The sequence below is a fragment of the Anastrepha ludens genome, chromosome X, assembly GCF_028408465.1.
Source record: "Anastrepha ludens isolate Willacy chromosome X, idAnaLude1.1, whole genome shotgun sequence".
Lineage (NCBI taxonomy): Eukaryota > Metazoa > Arthropoda > Insecta > Diptera > Tephritidae > Anastrepha > Anastrepha ludens.
This window is the reverse complement of record NC_071503.1, coordinates 38,757,097-38,764,747: the sequence shown is the minus strand read 5'-3', so window position 1 is coordinate 38,764,747 and position 7,651 is coordinate 38,757,097.

Genomic DNA, 7,651 nt, shown 5'->3' with positions numbered 1-7,651 from the left:
TCATTGCTGGACCGTGGTGAATCATACAAAGCACTGGTTCATCTCGCTGCTTATCGAAAAAACGTACACAGGTCCTCAAGAATTGGCAATCATTTTATCTGGTTGTGGTTTATATAGGGGAGAATGGGGAGTTGTGAGACGGGTTTTGTTTTTGGACCCGTATTACTCAAAATCTTAATATTCTGCATATGTCAACGATGGAATTTTTAGTCAATGAATACTGGAAGCTATTGGTATGGCCTATTTAACAAAACTACAATTTTCCTTAAAATTAAAATTGTATATAATAATATAAAAGATAATACAAAATACAAAAATGTGGGGAGTTGTGAGACACCATGGTTTAAATCAATAAAAATGACTTATTTTAGTTGTTAGTTCTTTATTAAGATGAAAAATAAAAAAGAAAAGACAATTGTTATAAAAAAGTGTATAAAAAATGCAATGCCATCAATCTGATGATTCGCAGTGAGAACATGTATAATAACCAGTTCGTAAATTGGCACACTTTAGGTGCACAGCTCGATCGCATACATTGCAATGAAAAAAAGCGGAAAAACAATAAAAACTCAAATTTAACCAATAATTTCATGATATATATACAAAAATGCATGAATATTGCGAGGTACTTATGAAAGATGCGTTAAAACGTCGAAAAAAACGATGTCTCCCAACTCCCCACATTTGTTGTCTTACAACTCCCCAAATCGTTTTTTTATAAATGACCGCGTAGTCATAAACACATCGAACGTTCATGCCCAAGTGAATGTGTAAATTCAAAGCTAATAGGACAATTAATAATTTGTATATATTAACATTTGCAATTTGCTTCAACAACTGATCGAATGTATCGCAAAACAAATGATGAAAAAAACTTACCGAGAAATTCCAAAACACAGTAACTGAAGAGACGCGGCGAATGCGTGTAAATATGACCAGTGCTAGCTGAAAAGTGAGATCGCATCGAGAACACTTGTTGACACTTAAAATCGAATGTAAAGAAATGAATAATGCCGAAAGGTAACAATGTCTCACAACTCCCTGTGTCTCACAACTCCCCATTTTCCCCTACTGCTTCATTTAAGTTGCTTACTGGCTTCGGATTATCACCTCTTCCCATATGGATACGCCGCATTACGAAGGAAAGCGCCAATGAAGCATTAGCGTGGTAACAAGAAAATGAAATGGCTGGTGAGAAAAAGTAGTTTCTATGCAAACATTTTCTTTGCTATATGATTTTTTCTATAATTTAGATTTGCCTCATCGCAATAAAGCAACCAATATGGCCCGTACACTGTTACAAAAACTCATTTCTGATTATGAGTTAAAAAATTTTACTAGAGTACGTAAATATATAGCAAACAAGCTGCTAAATCTCAACGCTTTTATACCGCAATGGCTATCTAATGACTACAAGGTTTGAAATTTGCTATAAAAACGTTTCACATAATTTATTAAAAACATGCATACCAAGAATGGGCGAATCATCCAGAGCTATTGTATTTGTTCGTCAAACATAATCCCTTACTTGAAGCTGCTGAATTACCACATGCACTGTTGGAAGCTAGAAGCGAATATTTCAGTTTTAAACATACAATTGCTATTATAAGCCAAGAAATTTTGTCTGCCAAGAAATACATTAGATCTTTTGGTGCATGGATTGAAATTGAATGCTGATTCAGATATCGAGTATAAGCAGGTATGCATAATAATAATTCGAATAATACACATAAATAATCATTTGTTTTTTATATCATAGGAGCTCCCAGATTTACAGCAAAGGATAAAATCCAAATGGATTAAATAAAATTAATATAAATTTAAATTAAATTAAATAATTTATTTTTCAAAGTTCAAAAACTTATGTTCTAAATACAGGCTATAAACGTCAATAAAGTTGAATTATATAAAATGAGTTCACAAGCATCTTACAAATTTGTTATCCAGAATTTTTAAGTGTACAGTTTTAGATGTATATCATAGCGACCGATTTTCCACTAAAAACATAAAGCAAACACTTTTATGCAATATGGTATGCGCATCTCAACAGTATTTAGTATGAATTCATCATAGTCATTAGTAGCCAAGGTGGATTTCTGATAGCCTTCAATATCCTATGAAGATATAGAATTACACATGTAAAAATTGCACATTAAAAATGTGATACAAATACAATTGAGCTCAATATTACATACATTACTTTTTATACGCAGTGAGACTTAAATTTTGCCCTTGTTTCGAAGTTTTTTTGCGTTATGTTTTCCTATTTTAAACTTTTCCGTGTCCAAACTTCACTCTCTACATTCAATTTCACCTTATGCATGCCCGTGGCAAATTCTGAAATATGTGTTAATAATTAAATCCATGTGTTAAATTAAATGTGTTAAAAATATTATCCACAAGAACTTACAATTCACACATAAGCTACATACTAAATCTTCAGTGAACTGTGGGAAATGTGGCGACTTTTAATTTTGTGGCTGTTTCCAGCGTACGTTTCACAAGCAAATCACTCTGAAAACAAACAGCTGATTTTGACGTGATGCTTGGACCAAAGGCAAAAACAAATACAGGTAGGGTTTTACTTATATGTGGTTGCCATCACCTGTAATAAATTCGAAAACGAATTTATGTTGTTTTTTTGGTATCTCATTCACTCGGAATTGCTGCCAGCATTATATAATAATATTATGACGAGCCCAAATTATTTCCACAAGTGCCAAAGTACCCAAACTACAGCACGCAAAATAAACATACACACAAAACAAAAAAACGAAAAGCAATGAGTGGCAAGAAGTAATGTAAAACTTTTCTCAACTAATAACAAATGTAAATCTACTATATGTGCTGATAATAATAAATGTGATATAAATATCATAAAAAACACATTTGAAGTTTATCAAAGCTATGAAGAGAAGCTTGCAAGAGAAACCGACTGGATCCTAAGGAAAAATGCCATCCAAAAAGCATAGAGCTGAATTCCCCTGAAGTTGAAACAGCACGAAAATCTGAAAATAGTTTTAATGATACAACAAATTCAACCAAAAGGAGCCAGTTAATAAAATATCTCGACTACCTCCAAGAAAAATTAAAAGTAAAAACGACTTTAAAAAACTGCATAGTCAACGTATTACTACAAGTTCATTAAAAAACATTCGACGTTCGATTCCTGTGACTATCAGTGTGTAACAAAGTTATTATCAAATGAAAATATTCCTTGGCACAGCTATGGGGATAAACAAAATACTATAGACCATCACTCTTGCGACAGTGAATTAATTATGAATGACTTAAAATGCTTAATGCTTTCAGCGCTATAAACAAACTCAAGTCGAAAACAAAGAAACCACTTGAAAAGTTTCTCATCACTTGCGATCCATCTGAGGATGTCAAAAAAATTTATGAAATTAAAATACCTTTACTAAGCTCGAACCTGTCAAATCTACAAAGCTGATACCTTATAATACGTTCACATATAAATAAATGATCTATTTACTTTTTCGTGCTTAACTCCTAATTCGTAATTTAAAAAGAGGATTTCCCATTCAAAGTTTCTCTCCCAAAATCTGAGATTATAAAATAATCCTAGATAATAACCATGTATGTCACCTAGAAAATCACTTCATGTATGTGAGGTACAACCATGAGTTTTCTGTGTAATAGATCATTATTTTTATGCGTGTAAAAAAATCTTGAAAATAAAAACTAAACAAATATGGATGGCGGCAAAGAAAACAGGTTTGCAGACATAATTCTAATAATATGTTTGTTAGGTATTATTAACTACGCATTTATATAAAAGAAAAAAAAGCATGTGTCCATAAACGTGTGTTCTCTTATTACTTATTATAAGATGTAATATCGAATTTCGAATGCACATTGCAGCCATAATTTTTTGAAACCTCAGTAATCGTCGTTTACGGATTTCCTCCAACTGTTTATTATTGGCAGCCAATTTCGCAATGAAATTAGCTATTCTTTCTTCTTGTCGTTTCTTCATATCACATTCCACCTAAATAATTTCTATGACGAAAAACTTTTCACAACAGTATTCACAGCTGATTGTCAATTTTGCAGGTAATCTGCCAGATGTGAACGGGTAGATTAATTTTGTGGATTTATTGGTAATTAATGCATATGTTAACGTACTTTTAGTGTACAAAACGCCAATCTTTTAGTCATACTAAAAACTATTCCGGGAAACTTCCATGATGTGTCAAGTGTGCAGGAAAACATGCAACTATTGATTCGAAAAAAAACTAAACTAGAAAAACTAAAGTGTTGTAACTGCGGAGAATCCCACCCTGCAAATTATAGTGGTGAAAGAACTCCTAAAATTTAGGACACAAAATTAGTCCCAAAATTCAAAACCAGAGAGTAATACAAACGATTAGCATCTAATCTCATAACGTGCTACAACCATCAAATACCCCCCTTACACTTACACTTACAAATAACCCCCTAAAAACCTTTATTATAAATAAACCGGCTACCTACACTCCAGTTACCCAAATTTTTTTACCGAACCGACCTGTTGTATAAAATCCTCTTTCAACTATATTAAGCAAACTAAATGAACAAGGCCAAATCTTCAAATCAATTGAACAACGCTTATGTGACCTTCAACAAAACATGAACTCCAAACTGCGCTAGAAATTCTGTAAAACAGCGACTAAGTTGGCATATGTGTATATGCCTAATAGCTAGCACACATTTTACAAAAGATTTATACTTGAATTTTATAAACTGCTTGTTGTACCATACTACAAGGAGAAGTCCAAAATAAACAATACCGAGCTAAAATAGAAACGAGTGGAACTTTGTTCTGATAACTTCGAGTTTATTTATTCAAAATAGGCCCCTCTGGCCTCGATACACTGTTTTGCGCAGTCTAAAAGCTTTTCGGAAGAGTGTTTCAGGTCATTGACCGGAATTTCCTTGAGGGTGTCGATACACGCCTTTTGGATGGTCTCTACGGACGCAAAACGTTTTCCTTTGATCGCCAAATGCAATTTCCGAACAGGTAGAAGTCACAGGGAGCCATATTAGGCGAATACGGTGAGTAATTGATGGTTAAAATGCGAGTTCTAGTCAAAAACTCAGTCAAACGAGTGGATCGAAGAGATGGTGCATTATCATGCAATAAGCGCCAGATTCCTCCTTCGCAGTATTTAGGGCGAATTCGACGAATGCCATGCAAAACGCCAAGATAGAAAATTGAATTGACGGTATTGCCCGTAGGCACGAACTCCTTGTGGACAATTTCCTTGGAATCGTAAAAGCAAATGAGCATCGGATTAATTTTTGACTGCTCCAAACGTGTTTTTTTGGGTGGTGGCTTGTCTGGGGCCTTCCATTCGGCAGTTGCACGCTTAGTTTGTTGCAAATACCACGTTTCATTATTAGGTCTTTCGAATGCTGAATTCTGAGAAATTTTTGGTCTTCAGTTAACTTGTGCGGAATGAAACGTGCACAGACCTTTCGTACGCCCAAATGATCAGTTAAAATGCGATAGATGGATGTTTTGAAGATATTCGACTCCGATTCCATGAATTTCAACGATGATTTCGGTTCATTTTTGATAAAGTTATGAGCAATTCCATGGAGTTTTCAGTGATTAATGATTTTAGGCGGCCCTTTATGTCCTCACAACCATCTCGGAAACGCGTAAACTACTCATCAACTTTGGCACGAGATAGACAATCATCGCCATAAACTTTTTTCGTCAATGGAAATGTTTTACCGATTTTAACACAAAATTTGATAATAGCTCTTTGCTTGAAACTAATTTTTGTACCAATGACACAAACATACTCACGCTTTAGACGCAATAACCTCGCTTCTACTGAACCGAATGTCGCCAAGCTTGCACTGGAAGGCAGCCAGGGGTGTAACTTTTAACGCACTTACTCATTAAAAAGATGGTGCCATCAAAAACATTTTTATGACGCCAGTCTTGTTTGTTTTGGACTTCACCTTGTATTCATCGCACTAAGGTCGGATTCACACTATGATGCCGATCACGGTCCGCTCTCGGTCCAGTCTCGGTCCGGTAAAATATTCACAAACGAAAAACAATGACTGTATTCACACTATCCGTGCTGTTCAAGTTTCGGTACAGTCACACTCCAGCATCGATCAAGTTCGAAGAATATTTTGCTGGAGCGTGATCGAACTTGCCGCGACTTGTACTGATAGTGTGAATAACGTTGCGTTCTCGGTTCAGTCTTTCGACAATAGCAAAGGAGTGCAGATCGAAGTTTTTACAATGGCAGCTGAAAAATCTTGGTCTTTTGAAAAAGGTAAGTAATTGCATACAGGATTTATTATAAATTTTGAAGTTTTATTCAAATGGTGAATAACTAAAAAATAACGATGAATATCAGTATTCAAGATAATAAAGTAATCAATATGACGTGAATGGACCGATGTAAGAACACAAATGTAGATGTCGAAAGATTTTACCGAACCGAGACTAGACCGAGAACGAACCGTGATCGGCACCATAGTGTGAATCTACCCTAATTGTGCAAGAGATCGCAGCACCATTGTCATAAAAAACAATGGCCCCTATTATGAGTTGGATTCGATCTTCGATATTCGATGGTTGTCGAAAATCGAAAGTCGAATGTCAATTTAGTATTATGAGCGGTGCATGCCGGTCGAAATTTTCGTTGTATACCGAATTTAGAGTCGAATGCATTTTCGCTTTCGATTGTGCAGCATATTGTGGGAAAATTTGTTGAAATGTAAGTTGTTTGCGATTATTTATTCTTTTATTGTAACCAAATAATAAATATATACTAATTTTGTTAATTTTATGCAGGTCTAAAGTCGTGAGTGCCAAACACCAATTTGAAAGGCTGGTTGCATTAATGGAAGAGAATCCACAATTCGCAAAAGGGATTTGCACAAAAGTTCAAGCAGCAAAAAAATGGGAGGAGTTTACAACGGAGATGAATTTATTTGGACCACCAGTTAGAACGGCAGCAAAATGGATTAAAGTTAAGATTGGTTCTTTTTGTGATGTTTGTAGAAATACATTTTATTTTCCCTTGGCAGGTATGAATAAAGAAAATTTATAACAAAAATAAAAAAGAAACTATGGCGTGAAGGTTTTTTAATATACTTTTTTCCATAATATTCTAAGAATTTCATTTCTTATGTTTTCTGATTCTCCGTTATTTGACTCCACTTCAATATCTCCAGCATCATCGTTGAGGGTCTCATCCGATAATTCTTCATCCGCAAGTTGAACATTGTAAAGCAGACAACTGTTGTGCAAAGCTGCACACACATTAATAATTTGTGTTGTTTTTCTTGGAGAATAGTGGAGAGCTCTTGTCTGCACCAAACATCTAAATCAGTTTTTCAAGATTCCAATTGTTCTCTCAATGATACTTCTAGCTTTAGCATGTTGTTTGTTATATGTCCTTTGTGGAGATCCTTCCTCAGAGTTTCTGAACGACGTCATTAAATATGGTTTTAGAGCGTATCCAGCATCACCTGAGACATAAGTTATGTTGTAATACAAATGTTGAACTTCTTTCCTGGGAGCGACAATTTTAATATGCGTGCCATCAACACAGCCAATTGGAATGGAACCCGTATTTGCTATTAAAATGTGCTTTTATTTGTTGCAGATCAGCCT